Source organism: Triticum dicoccoides, chromosome 2A (assembly GCF_002162155.2).
Source record: "Triticum dicoccoides isolate Atlit2015 ecotype Zavitan chromosome 2A, WEW_v2.0, whole genome shotgun sequence".
In the NCBI taxonomy this organism is placed as follows: domain Eukaryota; kingdom Viridiplantae; phylum Streptophyta; class Magnoliopsida; order Poales; family Poaceae; genus Triticum; species Triticum dicoccoides.
The window spans coordinates 558381783-558403060 of NC_041382.1; the positions used below are offsets into that span (position 1 = coordinate 558381783).

At 47.4% G+C, this 21278-nt stretch overlaps 1 pseudogene; it reads left to right on the forward strand.

The window, feature by feature from the left end:
• The first annotated feature begins 5256 nt into the window (after nucleotides 1-5256).
• Nucleotides 5257-20981, forward strand: LOC119359576 (annotated as a pseudogene).
• Nucleotides 20982-21278: the final 297 nt, after the last annotated feature.

The following is a 21278-nucleotide window of genomic DNA, read 5'->3' on the forward strand; positions in this document are numbered from 1 at the left end:
CGCGCATTGGAGCGGAGCGGGCCGGTCGGCGGGCGCGGCGGGGCCCGATCACGGCTCCGGCGGGCCGGCGGCGCGGGGAGAGAGAGGAGGGTGACGTGGTAGGAGCGGATAGGACATGTTCGGCGCGGCGCGGACGTGTCCGGTGGCGCGAGGATGAAGAAGACTAGGATTTGGACTGCGAATTTTGGGGGAGGGAACTTATTTATAGGTAGAGGGAGTTAGGAGAGTCCAAATGAGGTACAGTTTTCGCCCACACAATCGTGATCCAACGACGGAGAGTATGGAGGGGGTTTAGATGTGCTAGCGGGCTGTTTTGGAGGGGTGTTGGGCTTCAACAAGAGAGGGGCTTTTGCGGTTACCCGGTTAACTGTTGGGGCATCAAACGACCTCCAAATGGAACGCAATTTGACAGGCGGCCTACCGATGATGTACCAAGGCCTCTCGAAAGATCTCGACCCATTCTGAGAACATTTTTCTCCCGCTCACGAAACGAGATTTGAAGGGTGGAACGGGTGCGTGTGGGAGTGTCGGATTGCGAAACGGACAACGGGGAAAATGACTGGATGCATGAGACGAACACGAATACAAATGAGATGCACATGATGACATGAGATGAAATACATGACATGAACAAAATGCAAAATTAAAGACAAAAACCCAACCATGAAGGATATATCATATCACATAGCTGGAAATGGCAAGAGTTGGAGTTATAATTATGGAAAGTTACATCCGGGCGTTACACTAACCAGAAGATATAAATGGCAAAGTGCCTCTGTGCATTTGGTTTTCAGTCATTCTCGGGGCATCCACAGTGTGAGTATTTTCTGCCTCCAAGTCTATAAGGGTTGCCTCTATACATATCATCCTCAGCTTCTAAGCAAAAGAAGCTTTATATCTAGAACCATCTGACAACTTTATGGAGCAAGGTTGCAGCAGAGTACTATACCCTATCGATGCACTTTGTTCCTCTCTCCCACCTACTTTTCTTACTCCCACACACTAGTATATGAATTTTATTTTCAATCTTAAACTTCAAACAACTATATATTTTAAAATATAGGATAAATAATCCATATAAAGGTGTGTCTTACTTTCAACGATATCTTTGAAACAAGTTCACTATTTAATACTCCCTCCGTTCGAAAATAACTGGAGTGGTTTTAACTAAAACATGTCAGTTATTTCTGAGTAGAGGTAATATGTTTTAATAGTCTTGAATTTTGAATTTTTGAAATATAGTGAAAGATATGCGAAATGGATTATTACATGATGGTTTTTGCATGGACATATAACTACGTTGTGTTCTTGGACACATTAGTAAGTTTAATAACGATGGAAAGTAACTTATGCAAATTGGTTTAAAACAAGTCCAACAATCATAATTTTTATTGTTTCATCAATGTTTCAAATTTACATTTCGAAATGATGAAATATATTCATGGTTAGTCTTGTTGAAAAGATCTCCTCGCTAGGAATGCAAATATATAAGTCATTGTCGGTGTTCTGGGAACGGGGTCCTCAGACTTGCCTGCCTGCGGCCCACGGCGTGGCTTTGCTGGCAGGCCTGTACGACCCATCTTCGTCAACAAGGAATCAAGACCCTCGCGAGGGGCCAAGCCTCGCGAGGTGGACGACACAAGACCTCCTCAGGAGTGGCCTCACCAGGCTGGCTCGTGAGGGGCGGAGAGTTCAAGGCCGGGCAAACCTCGTGAGGTTCTCGTGACGTAAGCCATGACGATCGAGACCAGGCGGGCGCCAGCGCGCGCAGCGTCCTTGTTTCCTCTTTGGTGCTAAGGGGGCAAGCGCAGGCGCGGAGTACTGAGGCATCCAGCAAAGGTTTCCATATTGGTGCAATGAGACAAAGACCAGAAGGGCGGCAAGATGGAGGTCACCGTGGAGCCCAGGACGGCGTCACCACTAGAACCTTTGGCAGGCGAAGACCAGCTTTTGTCAGGATAGCTTGTACTAGTTGTCCCCTTTTAAATTGGCCGTTGTTGGCTCCCTTCCCGCTCAATATTTGGGAAGAGGATCAGGGCCCCTATAAATAGGACTAGCCACCACCATAGGGGAGACGAATTAAGACCATCCTCAACCACACACTCACCAAGCACAAGGACACCTCAACCTCAGAAGGTTGTTCTTCCCTTTATACTGTTCGTCTTCAGCCCAAGAGGCAATCCACCACCACCACACTGGAGTAGGGTATTACACCTTAACGGTGGCCCGAAGCAGTATAAATATTGTGTCCTTTGTGTTGCGAGTTTGTCGAATTGGTTCGTGAGATCTTAGCTAAGTTAGGACGCCCCCGTGTTCGAACCTTAAAGATTTTGCCGGAACCCGTGATCCGACAGTCATAAATCAAAATTTTCTTTAAAACTATTACAGTTTCAAATTTGAGGCCGAACATAAAATGCATGGGCGAATTAAGGAGGGAAGGGGGAGAATCTAGGTAGGGGGTATGGTGGAGCATGTGTGTTGGCTGTCATAATAAAGTTAGTGGTGATGCCATGCACGGGATCGCGAAAAAAGTCGGTCTCCACATACACCGCCTCGCCAATTCATGAGGTGGTTTGGAAGGCGTGGGCACTAGCCAAGCTCAAGTTGTTCGCGTGGCTACTCTCCATCAACAGGTTGCTCACCTCCGACCGGCTCATGGCGAGGCAGTGGCAGAACTGTTATTTTTGCCCTCGTGTAGGCGAAACCTCGAAACCAATGTCCATCTCTTCCAGGAGTGTCCTTGGGCTCGTGAGTTGTGGAAGAGTGTTGTGTCAAGATTCAACCTGCTATCACTCGATCCCACCAACTAGAAAGACGCGGGCGGCACCGCCGATTGGCTAGCAAACCTTGTTGCGACTCCGCCACACCAGAACCATGCCCGATCCATGGCAATCCTGGTCGCATGGTCAATCTGGAACGAGCAAAGTGGTAGAATCTTCAGGGGCATTGAAGGCAATGCTTGGGGTCATTTGCGACGAGGTCATGGCCTCGCAGATGGCTGGTGGAAAACACTTGATGCCGCGAGAGTAGACCGGCGCCTAGTCTCCGCTTTCTAGTTTTCCCCTTTTCCTTTCATTTCTTCTTCCTTTTGGCGAGCTCGCTCGTCTTTGTACAGTGGGCACTCTTCCGCCATTTACCTCTTATAATGCAAACACAATTCTCTTGCGCTTCCTCAAAAATATACAACACCACAAATTCCATTACTTAGCATGCATAATCAAGTTAGTATCTCCTTCCTTATTTTTGGTTAGGATTATGATTTCGTTCTTTGTGTATATACATATTTACTACTACTATTTTTTTACTCTCTTATACTAAGAGAACGGGATCTGGTCTGATCCTTCCTATATGTAATTGTGTTTGTCATGACTGACAAAGATACCCTACAACATTGCATTGCATTTTTTTGTAAGACATATTTGAACTAGCTTAGTTCCTCCAATAATTATTAGGAGTACTGTATTGTTTTTCTCACCGATTCTTCTTGTTACTGTTTTGTGGTAGAGATGAATAAATATCCCGTTGTACTACTCCATCCATGCATCATTGTGTCTTACTTACATTGCTGCGATCGAAGAGTTTTGTCCCCGGCATATTGTGAAATGGAATGTTTGCAACATTCATATTGATAGAAAATGCAGGGCATTTCATTTGGCCTAGAAATAGGCCAACAAAAAGTTAGGGATTCTTTTTACTCAAAAATCTCTATACTAGTTTAAAAAACGTAAGAATATATCATACGTGAAAACTACAACATTGGGCGTTCTACTATATTGTACAGATAGTAATTTTCGGTTACCATTGCAAAGCACGGATACTCGTTAGTCTTTACTACTTAAAAAGAACATAAAGTTACATGTTTCACTTTTCCTTTTACCATCCATTCGTCTAACCTTTCTCGTATGATAATCAATCATCTTAATTTACTAAGTGCATCATTTCTACACCCAGGCTCGGCTACACCTGATGATGAATAGTAAAATTAAAAAAATAGCACAAATATTCCAAACAAAAACTGAAATCTTTATACATGAAAGTTGAGAGAATCTTCTAGGTGCGTGCGGAATTTCAAGCCGTTTGGACATTTGAGAAGCTCGTGGCAAAAATAACAAATTTGGCTTGTCAAAGAAACTTTTAAAAAGTGCACTGTGTAGATCGATCTTTTTTACCACGAGCTCGTGAAATGTCCAAACACCTTGAAATTTTGCACGCACCTAGAAAATTCTCTCATCTTTCATGTGTAAAAAGTTCATATTTTTTGAATCTGTTTGCTATTTTCTGAATTTACTGTTCACCGGAAGCAGATGAGCCTGGGCACCGTTTTGAATTATCGTAATTTATTTACCTTCTGAGCCAATTTCATTTTAATTTACTTCTCAAACTTCTCATCAGAATATTTTAGTAAACATTAATTTACAGAATTGCATTAATATGGACAGGTAAATCACAAGGTGATATACTTGAATGGGAATACCTAGAACTCATCTAAATGAGATATAATTTGGTCTCATTCACTTGGAAATCAAGAACAAAAACAACCCACGTCAGCACACACGCATCTTATAACATCACATCCAATGGCTATAAAAGGTGAATGAGACCAAATTATATCTCATCTAGATGAGTTCTAGCAAAACTGTACTTGAATATTTATATCCAGCTGCAATCGCACGGCGAAAAAAAAGGAAAAAGAAAAGCAGGACACTAAAGAAGAGACAGCCTTTCTTCACAGGGATATTTTTGTTGTCCAACTGACAAACTCGTCCGGCCACGCATTTATTGAATTCAGTGTCTCCTGAGACGGTGACACGAAATTCAATGGTACCGACTATATGAAAAATCAAGGAGTACGTTTGTGCTTGCGTATGCTGCGCTCCGAGATCAATCACCACAGGGCTTGGCATTTCCAAAAGAGATCAGCACAAGAAACAGCTGGGATATTTGGCTCATTCCGCATAAGAACTTTCTAGTGCATGCATGAGTAGTGAACAGGCTGAACTGACGTACATGCATCTTCTTCTCCTCACTTCCATGTTTTGCTGCGTGTTTGCGTTGTCTGCTGGAAGAGAACAACTTACGCCGTGAGTCGTGATCCAAACCATGTGCGCTCCAACGGGAGCTACCGAGCCCGTCAAGATACGGCCATGCACTACCCCACTGGTGGGCTCGCATCCCTAGACGGCTAGCCTTCTTCTACATTCTTCTGTAGCACCTATAAATTCGACGAGCCGCTACACCCGTAGCAGCTACGTTCCCATGGAAAGCCCCAGCAACGACAAACCTATTCCTGGCCTGCACGAGCTGCCACCGGCAGTCATGGACAGAGGCAAGGCCAAGGCGGACCCTGCCAACCCCCACGCCGTGGCTGTTGCCACCGAGCCGGACCTACAGGACGACAGCGAGTCCGAGTCAGGTTCAGAGTCTATCGAGATCGCGGACCTCAAGAAGCGCATGTGGAAGGACCAGTTGCTTCTCATGAAGCTCGAGGGCACCCCGGGGCACGAACGAAGAGCAACCGGGCAGAGGCCGGGCACGGACCTGGCCCAAGCAGAGAAGGAGGCAGAGATGCCGGAGTCACGGTACCGCCGCAAGGCGATGCTCCGGGCGCAGGACGGCGTCCTCCGGCACATGCTCAGGATGATGGAGGCGTGCAACGCGCGGGGGTTCGTGTACGGCATCGTGGACGAGACCGGCATGCCCGTGTCCGGCTCCTCCGACAGCCTCCGCGGCTGGTGGAAGGAGGACGTTGGGTTCGAGCGGACCGGGCCGACGGCCCTGGCCGGCCCGTCGACGGCCCTCGAGAGCCCGGGATCATCGTTCCTCCACGGGCTCCTCGACATCCAGGACAGCACGCTGGGGTCCCTGCTCTCGGCGCTGATCCAGCACTGCGAGCCCCCGCAGCGGAGCTTCCCGCTGGACAGGGGACTGCCGCCGCCGTGGTGGCCGACGGGCCAGGAGTTCTGGTGGGGCCTGCAGGGCGAGACCCAGGCACATCAGGGCCCGCCGCCATACCGGAAGCCTCACGACCTGAAGAAGGCGTGGAAGATCTCACTGCTGAGCGCGGTGATCAAGCACCTGAGCCCGCGTTTCGACCAGATGCGCAAGCTCGTGTGGCAATCCAAGCGGCTGCAGCATAGGATGAGCGCCAAGGACGCCGAGACCTGGTCCAGGGTCATCACCCAGGAGGAGGCGCTCGACCGCCAGGTGCAGCGCGCCCTGCGGATCACGCCGCTCGAGGAGGAAGACGACGACAAGGAGCCGCAGGAAGCGGAACACGGCCTGCACGTCGACAAGCGCAAGCGAGGGGTCGGCAACGAGAGTGCGGGAGGTAATGACGACAGTGGTAGTGGCCGGGAGCTGGTTGCGCTGCCGGTCATTGACGGCGTCGCGGAGGCGGACCGCAACTCCATCGACGAGCTCATGAAGATGTACTACAGCTGTCTGCAGGGAACAGACGGTGGTGAGCAGGAGATCAAGGACGTGGCGGCTGGAGGCGGGGAGCAGAGCAATACCTCTTCTGCTGAGACCGGCGTATTGGACGCGGCGACGGTGCGCGATGACATGTTCGACGATTTCTTGAGCGTTGCCGATGTGGTCGACATGAGTGACTTCCCGGGCAGTCCGATATGGCACTGGGGGAGTTCGGATTTGGATTAGTGGATTAATAGTTACTGTATTTCTTACATCAAGACGATGTGGATTATGGAGTGTGTGTATATATGTAAGGGTTGGGTTTTCTGTTAACTATTTGCGCCTTTTTGATTAGGACGTGGCTAGCGAGCGCTCAGGCGCCTACTGGTATGATCCAGCGCTTTTACCATATATAGAAAATGCAATCGGTCTCTCCGCACGCGCTTCCAAAAAAGGAAGCACCCTGGTTCTTTGTCACCATCTCCTCCCACGTGATCCTGTTAAATAAGCCTAGATCTTGTCGTCACGTGTATTTGTTGGGGTTCAAAAAAATTTAAAAGTCATAACTTTTGATTCAAGCGTCGAAATTCAGTTCCATTTTCACCGTTGAGTTTCTCACGACGAGTTCTTCAAAACTATATCCCATATGAATAGATTTCGTCAAACTTTTTTTTGGGCAACTTTGGGTACGATGGAGGCAACTATAATGCTATACGAAGCAACTTCTTTTTTTATCCTAGTAGACTGTGTATTAGGTTGGTTTGCATAAAAATGAGAAAAAACACAAAACATCAGACCCCTTTGGTGCTATATACAAAACAACTTCGCTGGACTATGTGTATCCGTGAATTTTGCTAACATTACCCCAACTTGTCTATCACGGCTACTCAGTTGTCTATTGTTTGATGGTTAGTTGCCTACAATTGATGTTCAGTTGCCTATAAATACTATAAATTACCTAACATTGATGCCTAGTTACCTGATATTGGTAATTAGTTGCTTATCATTGCTGCCCAGTTGCCTAACTTTGTAGAAATAGTTGCCTACAATATTGTGAAGTGGTTTATCATTATTTTTCTAAGTTGCCTACAAATACTTTGAAGTTGCCTCGATTCACCACCAAGTTTCCTACCATAACTAGCAATAGCACACAAAAAGAGTATCGATGGTAGATGACATTGTAATATTATAGGCAATGTAGAAACAGCGACTTGCGAACATGAACAATAGAAAACTTAGAAGTATCGGTGGGGAAGTTAGGAGAATGTCATACAAAATTAACTAGGACACAAAATGTAGAGAAGTTGCCTATTTTTAGCACTAAAGTTGTCTCTAGTAGAAAGAAAGTTGCTTATGAAGGTGATGTGATGTTATTTACGTCTGTTTTGAAGTTGTTCTCTATTACTATTTTCTTGCTTATTGTTGGTAATTAGTTACATTTACTGAAGTGAAGTTGTTTCTGTTTAGCACTAAAGTTGCCTCATTTGGCATTAAAGTTGCTTTTTTTAAACATTAGTACATATTCATGTGGGGTTTAGTTTTGAAATAGCTCATCGCGACCTGGGTAGCCAATACTCACGCGTTCAGTAGTGTTGTCGGACAGACTCCCCCCTAGAAAGCACACGGATCTTATACCATCCATCCCCACATAGTTTCGAAATTTGAAGTCATGATAGATGACTTAGATCCCATAAAAAACCTTTTAACATCGTAGGCAACTTAGGTCCCTTATGGACAACTTCCATTTGTATTGTAGGAAATTGAGGATCACTCATAGCCAACTTCGTAGCGACGTAGGCAACTTGGTTTTTGAAGCCATGTTGGAGAAGTTTCCACTATATGGTAAGCAACTTCCACAGTATGGTAGGCAACTAAACAATCTACAACTTAGTTTCTGAACCATGGTAACCACCTATTACACTAGTGCACACAGCTAATTAGGAGGTTACTAGGTGAATTCACTTGTACACACGGTGCAATTCCTGTAGCATCAAAGTTGCTGATTTTTAACACTAAAGTTGCCTCATATAGCATCCAAGTTGCTTTTGAAAAAGTTCAGCAGAACATATTTGTTGGAGATATTACTACTGGGCGTAAACCGGCCTATCTGGGCCGGGTTAACTTCATCAGTAGTTAAGTATGTTAAAGCCCATGAAGGTAGATGAGGGCTCAAGACCCATAATCGGTTGAGAGCCTGTAGCCGTAAACCGGCGTCAATATGTAACTTGTATTGTAAGTTAGGAATAAGTAGAGACTAAACCGGACACATCTATGAGCCGGTGTTGGGACTCTGTAAACCGACGGGCGCCACCCATGTATATAAGGGGATGACCCGGTGGCGGTTCAAGGGCAACAGACAACAACTCGAGACATAGGCGAAGCTTGTTTGCTCCCTAGTCATCGAAACACCCATCAATTCCATCACAACTAGACGTAGGCTTTTACCTTCATTGAAGGGGCCGAACTAGTATAAACTCTCTTGCGTCCTTGTGTCCGCTTTAACCCCTTCAAGCTAACCCGTCGCTATGGCTCCACGACTAAGTCCTTTCTCTAGGACATCTGCCGTGACAAAACCACGACAGTTGGCGCCCACCGTGGGGCGATCGCACGATGGTTTCCGGTTCTTGGAGGGCCGCTTTGAAGGACTCGGGGGCTACGTGTAGGCCGGATGACTAAGAGTCGTCGCGGCAAGCTCTACATCGACGACGCAGGCTGGAGCCTCGAGGCCGGCTCAATTGAGTACGGGTACCGGGTCCCCTTTGGTAGCATTCACGTTTTCATTGGCAAGATTGGTGAACCGGGCCCTGAGCCGGACATCTGCACCGACCTCGTCGAGACGGCTCAGCGTGCGCGATCCGCCCGGGTTAAACCGGCCATGAAGCATGCCTTCGTGGGAGTGATCCATGGAGGAAGTTATGAGGACGGATCGGAGCTTCGCGGGGCGACTGCCGTTTGTTCCGGTGACGAATCTTCGACCGGAGAAACCGAATCTCTTATCAGCTACAAGATGGCCGGATTGAGAGTTGTTCCAATGGCGACAGTATTCTGGACCCCTCTGATCTGCCTAACCAGGTTGGAATATTCATGACCGGAACACAAGCAGCGCTTCATTCTTCGACAGCCGCGGCAACGATCTCCGGTTCAGCAGCGGCGACGGCTGCCGGGGCAGGAGGCCCTGTGCGCCCGCCGGCTCAGGTTCTATCAGAACTATTTGATGCGTTGGCTGTGCTTATGGCGGAAGTTAATCCGCCAGATCAGGACATTCACAACACGGAGATTGCAAAGGTAAAGGAACAAATCACCCAGGCCAAGACGGATCTGGCGGCTGAGGACACCAGGATGGCTGCAGAGCGGGCCGCTTTAGACGCGTAGGCCTACAGGCTTATGTTGGACCAGAGCGCGTCGCATGAAGTCATGAGGAGGAAGCACCGATCCCGCTTACCTCCGGTTTTCGAGGACAGAGATCTTTTCAACACTCCAGGACCAAGAGCCGGCAATCCGCTGGAGGGGAACTGGGCAGAAGCCCCTGGGACCGGTGCACCGGTTCAGCCCCGTCAGATGGACCCGCCTCGTCAAAACACCGTTATACCTCAGGATGCTTTAACACCTCCGAGTCATTACTCCAACCCAATGGACAATCTTGTTGCCGCTGCTGCACGGCTGGAGGCCATTCCAATTGAAGGTGACTCGCCACAGGCAGTAGAGACGCGACGGGTCAAGAAACTTCTGAGGACAACTTTGGCCCAACAGGAAGCGTACTCGTACAGCCGCGACCGGATCCACTCGACCCCTCGTCCAAGCCGGAGCTATAGAAGACATATGGATGAACCAGCAGTGTCGAGTAATGAACGACATGGAGCACCCCGCGGCAACAACCCGACGGGTGGTGCTGATGACGCTCAGGAAGTGGTGAACCGGGCCCGAGCCCGCAGGGAGGCCGAGTTAGCCGCACAGCATCAGGCTCGGCAGCTCACGCCGGTTCGTCCAACCATCTCGATCGAACCTGGTGTTACTTCTAGTTCTTTGGGGGTGCCATGCCTTATCCCCGCTTTACGCAACGTGCGCCTGCCCAAGGATTTCAAAGGCCCGCGCAAGGTACCACATTACACGGCGGATCAACCTCCAGAGACATGGGTGGAGAGCTATGAGATGGCCATGGAGATGCTTGATGTGGATGACACGGCGTGTGCAAAATACTTCACCATGATGCTTGAAGGAACGGCCCGTACTTGGTTAAAAAGCTTGCCAGCTAATTCTATCAGTTCATGGGCCCAATTACGAGCCCGGTTTATCAGCAATTTCAAGGATACCTGTAAACAGCCTATGTCAATAGTGGACTTAGCTGCATGCGTCCAGGAGGAAGGAGAATCAACGACTCATTGGGTGCGCCGGGTTTCAGAAGTGTTGCACTCCTCAGACCGCATCAACGCTGACACCGCAGTATTAACCCTAGAAGGCAACTGCCGGTTTGGGCCCCTGAAGTTGAAATTGGGACGGATGAAGCGTCATTGCACCGACATGGGGACCCTCATGGCCGCTTTGGTAAAATATGCTGATTTTGATAGTACCAAGGATCCCGAATCTGATGATGACAAGACAGGGAAGGGGAAGAAGAACAGCAGCTCCAAAGGTCAGCAGCATCACTGGGTAGGCAATGGCGGAGGAGGCAAGCGTAAAGCGGATGGTAACATGGATTTTGTGGCTAATACCAACGCACAGGACAACGGCCAGCGACGCAAGGGTAGGCCGAAAAATCAGAGTGGAGCACCCAACCCTAACCCAAACCGCCTGAACTATCTGCTAAGCCAGCCCTGTCCAAGACATGGGACGAAGGAGGAGCCAGCAAACCACCTTTGGAAGGATTGCTTTATTATGCAGGAGTTCAAGAATTCTAATAATTTCCGGTATGATCACGGATCTGGCGGTGGATCAGGATCCGGGCCAGGTTATGGTGGAGGAAGTTCCGGTTCAGGATTTAATGGTAATCCGGGCGGACATAATGGTCAAAATAGTCAGAACAACCAGGGTGGTTACAACCAACAGCAGCAACAGTCAGGTTACCAGAGCAACCCAAAGTAGTTGAGTAGTGGGCAGTACCATGTCTTCACCACTAGCTTGGACAAGCGAGACCAGAAGGTTCAGAGGCGGGCAGTCAACTCTGTTGAACCGGCCATACCCCATTATCTACGTTGGTCTGAACAGCCAATCATATGGAGCAGAGAGGATCACCCACCCCAGGTTGATAATCCGAGTCAGTTGGCTCAGGTGGTGGCGCCTCAGGTGGGAGGTTATAAGTTCACCAAGGTGCTCATGGATGGAGGGAGCAGCATTAACATCCTGTACTATGAGACCTTCCGTCGTATGGGACTGACAGATAAGAATCTCAAACCGTCTAATACAGTATTCCACGGTGTAGTGCCTGGCAGATCAGCATATCCCGTTGGTAAGATAGCTCTCGAAGTGGCCTTTGGGGATGATCATGATTCCAGGTCGGAGACATTGACGTTTGAACTGGTGAAAATCCAAAGTCCATATCATGCCCTGTTTGGGCGACTGGCATACGCCAAGTTTATGGCTAGGCCCTGTTATGTGTATTTGCAGCTTAAGATGCCGGGTCACAAGGGGACAATAACGGTTCACGGAAGCCGCAAAATCGCTTTGGAATGTGAGGAAGGAGATGCGGCTTATGCAGAGTCGGTTTGTGCCACCGAGGAGTTGAAGTACTATAAAGACAATGTTGATCCGGTGGACATGACTCCATTGAAGAAGCCAACTACGGAGCATGATCCGGCCCTGAAGTTCAAATCGGCAGCAGAAACTAAGCTTGTTGACTTTGTACCTGGCGATTCGTCCAAGCAGTTCAGCATTAGTGCCAACTTGGATCCGAAATAGGAAAGCGCGCTCATCGAGTTCATCTGTGAGAATTGGGACATTTTTGCATGGAAACCCTCCGACATGCCAGGTGTACCGAGGCAACTCGCTGAGCACACACTTAATGTGGATTCTAAATATAAACCGGTGAAACAGTTCCTCCACCGATTTAACGAAGAAAGACGCAAGGCGATTGGAGAAGAGGTAGCCAGGCTCTTAGCAGCTGGCTTTATTGTTGAAGGTTTTCACCCCGAGTGGCTTGCCAATCCGGTGCTGGTCCTCAAGAAAAACGGCACCTGGCGCATGTGTGTGGATTACACAGATCTTAATAAAGCTTGTCCAGAAGATCCTTTTGCCCTCCCCCGTATTGATCAAATTATTGATGCCACGGCGGGTTGTGAGCGTTTAAGTTTTTTGGATGCATATTCTGGCTATCATCAGATCAAAATGGCAGTTAAGGACCAGGAGAAGACATCATTTATAACTCCCTTTGGAGCCTTCTGCTATGTGTCTATGCCCTTCGGGCTCAAGAGTGCCCAGGCAACTTACCAACGATGTGTACAAAATTGTCTTTACAAGAAGATTGGCCGTAATGTACATTCTTACGTGGATGATATCGTGGTTAAATCTAGGGAGAAGGAGACTCTGATTGAGGATTTGAGGGAAACCTTTGATAACCTAAGAACATACAAGATGATGCTTAATCCGGACAAGTGTGTTTTTGGTGTACCGGCGGGGAAGCTATTGGGTTTTGTAGTGTCCAACAGGGGAATTGAGGCTAATCCGGAGAAGATCACGGCTATCACCTCCCTGGCTAAACCGAAGTGTATCAACGATGTTCAACGCCTGGCAGGCCGGATTGCTGCGCTAAGCCGGTTTATCAGTCGCCTGGGTGAGAAGGCAATCCCTTTGTAATAGATGTTGAAAAAGATGGATCAGTTTATCTGGAGTTCTGCTGCTGATGAAGCATTTGAGGACTTAAAGCGGCAATTGGTCAATCCGCCTGTGCTCGCCGCTCCCGTTGACAAGGAGCTGTTACTACTATATGTTGCTGCTAATGTTCGGGCGGTCAGCGTAGCTATTGTGGTGGAGCGAAAAGAGGCAGGTAAGGAGCATCCGGTTCAACGTCCGGTCTATTATATCAGCGAGGTGCTCATTGAGTCCAAGCAAAGGTATCCGCATTGGCAGAAACTAGTGTATGGAGTTTTTATGGCAAGCCGGAAGTTTAAACAATATTTCCAAGGGCACCCAATTACGGTAGTCAGTTCTGCTCCTTTGGGAGATATCATCCAGAACCGGGAAGCAATTGGCTGGATTGCAAAGTGGGCTATAGAGCTGGGGCCGTACGGTTTGAAGTATGTGCCTCGGACAGCGGTTAAGTCTCAAGCACTTGTTGATTTTATCAATGATTGGACGGAAATGCAAGCACCTGAAGAAAAGCCGGATCATACATATTGGACCATCCATTTTGACGGATCCAGGCAGTTGGAAGGCTCGGGGGCTGGAGTCGTATTAACTTCCCCACGAGGTGATAAGTTTTGTTATGTTCTCCATTTAATGTTCCCTTGTACTAACAATGCAGCTGAGTATGAAGCCTTGCAACATGGTCTTCGGATGGCTAAGGAGATGAATCTAAGTCGAGTTAAGTGCTTCGGTGACTCGGACCTTGTGGCCCAGCAAGTGTCTGGCACTTGGGACTCCAAGGACCCACTCATGGCAGCATATCGTCGTGAGGTGGATATTGTTGCAGGTTATTTCAGAGGCTATCAGGTGGACCACGTGGACCGGCGAAAAAATGAAGCGGCGGACGCTTTAAGCCGACTGGGCTCTCAGCGCAAACCGGTCCCGCCCAATGTTTTTCTGGATGTGCTACACAACCCGTCGGTGAAGATCCCTGGTGAAGAGGATTTGGCTATTCCTGATCCGGAGGCTCAATTGGTGGCAGTTCTTCATGTTATTCCGGATTGGACGCTTCCTTACCTGGCATACAAGAACCGGGGCGAGTTGCCGGAAGATGAGATTCACGTCCATGGCTGTCATCAACGGCGAATTGCATCATTGCAGTGTATCAGGAGCTTTTCAACGTTGCGTGTCTCCTGAAGAAGGCCGTGAAATTTTGTGTGAGATCCACGAAGGAGATTGTGGTCACCACGCCAGTTCAAAGTCTCTGGTGGCTAAAGCATTTCGCCATGGTTTCTATTGGTTAACTGCTCATGCTGATGCGGAGGATCTGGTCAGACGATGTGATGGTTGCCAAAGGTTTTCAAGACGTGCTCATGTACCGGCTCAAGAATTGAGAATGATTCCAATTACTTGGCCGTTTGCGACTTGGGGGCTGGATATGGTTGGGCCTTTCAAAAGGTCCAAAGATAAGAAGACCCACCTCCTGGTGGCGGTTGACAAGTTTACAAAGTGGGTGGAGGCAGAACCTGTTAGCAAGTGTGATGCGGCCATGGCGGTTCAGTTCATCAAAAAGGTGATTTTCCGGTTTGGCTTTCTGCACAGTATTATCACAGATAATGGTACCAATTTGTCCAAAGGTGCTATGAAGGAGTTCTGCGAACGGGAGCACATCCGGCTCGACGTTTCATCAGTGGCACATCCACAGTCCAATGGTCAAGTAGAAAGAGCTAATCAAGAGATCTTGAGAGGCATCAAGCCCCGGCTCATGGTTCCTTTGCAGAGAACGCCGGGTTGTTGGGTAGAAGAATTACCTTCTGTGTTATGGAGCATCAATACAACACCCAACAGATCAACAGGATACACACCGTTCTTCATGGTTCATGGAGCGGAGGCGGTTCTCCCCAGTGATATCCGTCATGATTCACCTCGTGTCACGGCTTATATTGAAGCGGACAACGAGACAGCACGGCAAGATGCTTTGGACCGGTTGGATGAATAGCATGACATCGCAGCCGCCCGATCAGCGATTTACTAGCAGGATCTTCGTTGTTATCACAGTCGTCGGGTCAGAACCAGAGCCTTTCAGGAAGGAGATTTGGTGCTTCGGCTCATCCAAGATCAGACTGATATGCATAAGCTATCTGATCAGACTGATATGCATAAGCTATATGCATAAGCTACCTTGGGAGGGGCCTTTCATGGTCAGCAAGAATCTGCACAACGGGTCGTACTATCTGATCGATATTCGAGAGCATAAGGAGTCACGTACATCAGAGGAGGAGACTAATAGGCCGTGGAATATAGCTCATCTTCGGCCTTACTATACCTAAGCCATTGGCTATACTTATGTACATATTACGACAATGTATATATTATGATTAAATATAATAAACCGGAACCTTAGCTAAAGCGGGGTATCTGTTCTTTTACATCATGTGAGGTTACACGGAGTTGCTCTAAAGCGGCCTCCGGTTTACCCTTTGAGTTCACTTTGCTAAAAGCATCGTGTTATATCACTTGGAGGATTGGTCGTGTCCGAACCAATACCATGCCTCTTGATAGGCGAGAGCCACCAGATCACTTGGGAACTTGGTCATGTCTGAACCAGTCATGCCTCTTGATCGGCCTAAGGCCACAGAATCACTTGGGGCTTGGTCGAACCCGAACCATGACCACGCCATTTGGTCGGCATAAATGCCACAAGAATCACTTGGGGACCTGGCTAACTAGAACCATAGTTACAACTAACGGGAGCTTGGTCGTGTTTGGCCATGGTAACGCCATTTGATCAGCTTAAATAAATCTTTTTTGGCAAACGTTTTTGTCGTTGCTTTTGCTTCATACTTTTCTTTGAAGGGTTTTTTTTGCTTTTCATTGTGTTCTTTAAACCAACAAAGTTTTTTAACCAATCAATTCACGGAACACAGTTCACGTCAATCCGGAGACTATTTGTCCGGTTTGATCCTTGTTGTTAACATCCTCTTATGAAGTAACCCGGGGTTTATTATAACCCGGCACGGTTTACATGGTAACCAGCGTCATATATATATATATATATATATATATATATATATATATATATATATATATATATATATATATATATATATATATATAGGAGTTGTTATTTCCTCCAACAGTGTGGGTTTGCAAAACTCCGCTTCAAGGTTGGCCAAGCCAACTTCACACTCAACGATGGCAGGTATTTTGTATCTCAAAAATTTGATCATATACTTAAAATTTTGTTTGGATGTTTTGATTTTATATATACAGACATCATATTCCGCCTGACGGCACAACCGCGGTGGCACTTGACGAATTTCTTATTTCTGAAAGTGTTTTGGAAAGTTCATTACCACAGGAAGAACAAGTTATGCACGAAGGCATATCAACATCAAAGGTATCAGCTAGCCTATTACAAGGCAACATGGTGCCCATAATAACATAATTGTTTTTCACAAAGGAGAGGCAGTTTTAAAACCGGCTTCCGGTTGAAGCTTGGCCACCAGCCTGGCCTGATGGTTGTGGGTCATCCTGCGCCGCTTCAGCTTCCGTTTCTCTACCCAGTGGCTGGAAATCCACAGTTGTCCAGTCGATTCCCATTAATGCTTGAAAAACAGCTTCGTCATGGACTAGCAATGACGGGTCAATATCGGGAGCGTACGTATGCTTACGGATTGGAGGGATCAGATTTTCCGATTCATGAATTGGTGCAGCTATTCGCTTGTTCTGGCTGTCATATTGGGCTTGATAATGAGACAAGTCTGCTTCCTCAGCCAGTTGACAAGCTAGCGGACGTACCTCCCGGTTTATTGCTCGCAAATCCGCTTCACCAAATTCTGACCCGCCTTCCTTCAAGCTGGGATAACCCTGAGCCGCTTCAATAGGATCAAAATCTGGTACCCAGGCTTTTGCCTAGATTAAAGCATTGATTGCACCGGTTCGAGCAGCAGATTTCTTCAGCTCTTCAACCTGGGCAGGAAGCACTGACAGTTTCATCAGAGTATCTTGAATCAAAGTGGGCGCCGGTTTGTTATGAGACGCGGTACAGATGATCCGTTGGGCACCAGTATACTATTGTTCAATCAATGTATAGGCGGCTTTCAATTTCTTCCGCACATCTGACCCCAAGTGACCAATGCGTGTCCCTAAAATACCATAAAGGGTTAATAAACCGGCGACTCTGTAAGAAGGCAGAGCCAATTTAGAAGGAAAGCTGGCTTACCAAAGATAGCAGTGGTCATGGCATGAACGTGCCGCTTTATGCTAGTCAGTTCATCCGTCACTGGTTTTAGTGCAGCCTCGGCATCCTCTGCTCGTTTGATTAAAGCGGACTTTTCAGTGGCCCAATCCGCCCGTTTCTTCTTGAAGTTCTCCTTAAGTCGTTCCATGGCGCTTAAAGCACTGGCCAATTCCTCTTTTGCTTTGGAGGTTTCAGCCTGTTGGGTTTTCAGGTTTTCTTGAAGATCGATGACTTGGTTTTCTTTCGCCTTCAGCTCCGCCCGCAGGCATACAGATATATGTTTCAACAAATCGGTAGAAGGATTCAAGTACCAACCACATAACAAGTTATGCGCTTAGCACTTGGGGGCTAATGCATATTCGATCTTCATCTTTTAATTGTTTACAAAGTCCCAAGATCAATACAAGCATTCAACTTGGCACTTGGGGGCTAATGGCTATTTGATCATATGTATTCTGATGCGGCAGTTTCAATTACTTAAAGTACCGGTTTAACTACGCTAAGTTGAACCGGCCCTTGGGGGCTACATCAGCAAATTTCAAAGCATCAAGATTTATATTATTAAGTCCCGGTTTGAAAGAATATTTCAAACCGGCCCTTGGGGGCTAGGAGAGTCAGCAAGAATGGAAGCATACTAGCAGGAAGGAGCATATGGAAGTTACCTCATATTTATCTTTCATCATATTAACCAGACCGGCTTCGTAGTCATGGCTGGTATACAGCCGGTTCAGATAGCCGGAATGGATATCTTGGGCGTTCAGAGCAGCGTAAGTCGTCAGATCAGCGTTCCACTTTCCTTTGCCAAAAGCAGCAAATTCTTCCTTAGCCGAATGTTTGGATAAAGCGACAGGATTGCTTGGCTCAGTATGGCCAGTGCCAGTAATGACAACCTCATCATCCTTGGTACCGCCGGTTTGCACTGGAGCTGTTGGCTTGTCAGTAGGTTTTGCTGGACCAGTGGAGCTTTCAATCCGGATGGAACCTGTGGGCTGATGGATAGGACCTAAGGCATCAGTAGGTCTCTCTTCAGAAATAAGATCATCATTTGGCTGCGGTGGATTGTTGGGAATATCCTTAGGAATAGCCGCTTCAAGATTAGGTGTTTTGCCTGGTTCAAGAATTACATCTTCTTCGGCCGCTTTGTCCAGGCGGGCCTTCTTGCTTGGCCTAGGTTTGGCCCTGAGAAGAATAACAAAATTAAATACAGCATATGTTCTAAGGCAATGTACTGCAAACATCACAATAAGTATAGCTTACCCAAGCACCGTTTTGAGTGGTGGGAGCTGAGTAGCCGCTGACTCGCCAGAAGATGAGTGGTAAATAACCTGGTAATCGGAGTCAGACGGATTAAGAGGTTGACGAAAGCAGCCCGCTTTAGGACAAGCACTGACAAGAAAATTAGAGACCTCGGAATGGCGTTTCCGAATCGGACTGTTCGGTAAACCGGCGGAGGTAACTACCTGGCCGCTATGCCGGGTGGTGCGGCGAGCTTCGTGTTGTTGAGTCTTCATAAGAAGTTTAGGATCCAAATAAGCAAGAGGATGAGAAAATTTAACTTTCCGGTTTGCCTGATGGATTTTTTGTGAAGGCAAAGTTTCTGAATCGGAAGAGAGAATAATTACCTCTGCAACATCCGCGTGGCTGGCTTCGGCATCATCCTGACAAATATCATCATCAATAAGATGCATGAAAAATAAACCAAGTGAGTCAAGCTCTACCTCAAAGTCCGGATTGTCCACCTCATCATCAGGGGCTGGATTAGAAGATGCAGTGGTTCTTTTCCTGTGAGCAGTCTTCTTCACAGCTTTAGTCTTTTGCCGGGTTGCTCTTTCCGGTTTGTCTGGTTTCTCTGGTTTCTCCTGCGGCAGCTTTTTGCTCCAAAACGGATCATCGCCCTGATTATGCAGACACTAATATTAAAAACAATGACCAGACATATCAATAACAGATTCAGCAAAGATAAAAATCAAAGTCTTACAGCTGGCGGTTTGTTGGTGGCACAGAAGGGAAGCAGGCCGGTTCTAGCGCAGACATGTTCCGGTTCATTCAGTATCTTACGCATAGCCTCTGTGATTTCTTCACCGGAGAGCTGGAGTTTTGAATGTCGCAGTGGGTCATCATCACTATCAGTATACTCGCACATCAAACCGGAGCATTGACTAAGGGGCAGTATGCTCCATGATATCCAACAACGAGCGAGATCAACCCCTGTTAAACCGTTGTCCATAAAGGCTCTGAGCTTTAACAGCTGGGGAGCATATTTGCTTCTCTCCTGGGCAGTCAATCTTTGAGGAAAAGGGTGTGTATTGCTGAGCCGCTCCGGACGAAAGCCAGGCAAGGGATTCTCACCAGCAGGAGAGGTGTCTTTGCAGTAGAACCATGTCTGATTCCACTTCTTGGGGTGACTGTGCAGCTTGGCGTGAGGGTATGTCACCTCTTTCCTTTTCTGAATCGCCATGCCACCCAACTCCTTATTAGAGCCATCAGTAAACTCAGTACGGCGGTTTAGATGGAAAAGATCTCTGAATAATTCCACTGTGGGCTCCTCTTGAAAGAACACCTCACACAGCACTTGGAAGTGGCACATATTTGTAACAGAGTTGGGGCCAGTGTCTTGCGGATGGAGTTGGAAATCGGCTAAAACATCCTGGTAAAATTTAGAACCGGGCGGCTTAAAGCCCCGGGCTAAGTGATCTACGAAAACAACAACCTCTCCTTCTCGAGGTGTGGGAGGGCATTCTTTGCCAGGAGCCCTCCAATGGATGGTATCTTTGCTGCCTAAGGCGCCAATCAGGACTAAATCGTCTAGTTGATCCTCTGTGACGCGAGAAGGAACCCAATTGCACTCATAGACTTGCTTGGCCATGATAGAATCTACAAGGTAGAAGATCCCGGTTCAAAAATACATTTGATCAAGGTACGTTGGTATGGGCACTGTTAAACCGGAGACATAACTATCTGAACCGGAGTTTCATGAAGCAACCAACATCTGGCGGTTCAACAAGGGGACTAATGGTATATACCGGTTTGTCAAATTTTTCTACAAAGTTAAACCGCCTGGTCTAAGCATTGAACAGTCAAGACTGCAGATGAGTAAGTACGCAAAAACAGATTTCACAAGATTATACTACAGCTTTGGATCTGGAACATGTTTATAAAGGAGATCAATATTCAAGGCCCAAAAGGAGCAGTGCCGAATCAATAAGCGAAGGTACGGATAAGATCTATGGTCTTAATATGCGAAAGTGAAAACGGAGGATAAAAACTACTGCTACACAGAGCGAAGATTCACAGACTCGTCTAAGGATCTATCATATGAACAAGAAGCAAGCGATGAACGCTAGAGAACATGGAAACCCTAGAACAGATCTATGATGAAAATGATAGAAGACTTACCGGAGTTGAGGAAGAAGCGGAAGGTCGCCGCGGTGCTCTGGTACGCTCAGGGTGATGCAGCGGCCAAAGTTGGTGCAGAGGTCGACGGCGGCGGCGGAGCTCCGAAGCTGGGCGACGCGAGGAGAAGCAGAAGGGCACGAAGGGGAAAAAGAAATGACCCTTCGGTCCTATTTATAAAGCAAGGGACATGGGTCAGGCGCGAAAATCAAGGGGTCGCAAGTTTGGAAACAGAGCTGTTGCCTCGATTATCGCGGATCTATTAAACAAGAAGGTATCATGGATAGTTTCTTTATGACAGATGACGTCACGCCGGTTTACAGCAATCAGAGAAGATGACATCACGACGGTTCACCAAACTACAAGAAGATGTTGAAGATGAAGTTTTTGCTAAGGGTTGACATGAACCTGTTCAAATCAATCTGGGGCCTAATGTTGGGTATATTACTACTGGGCG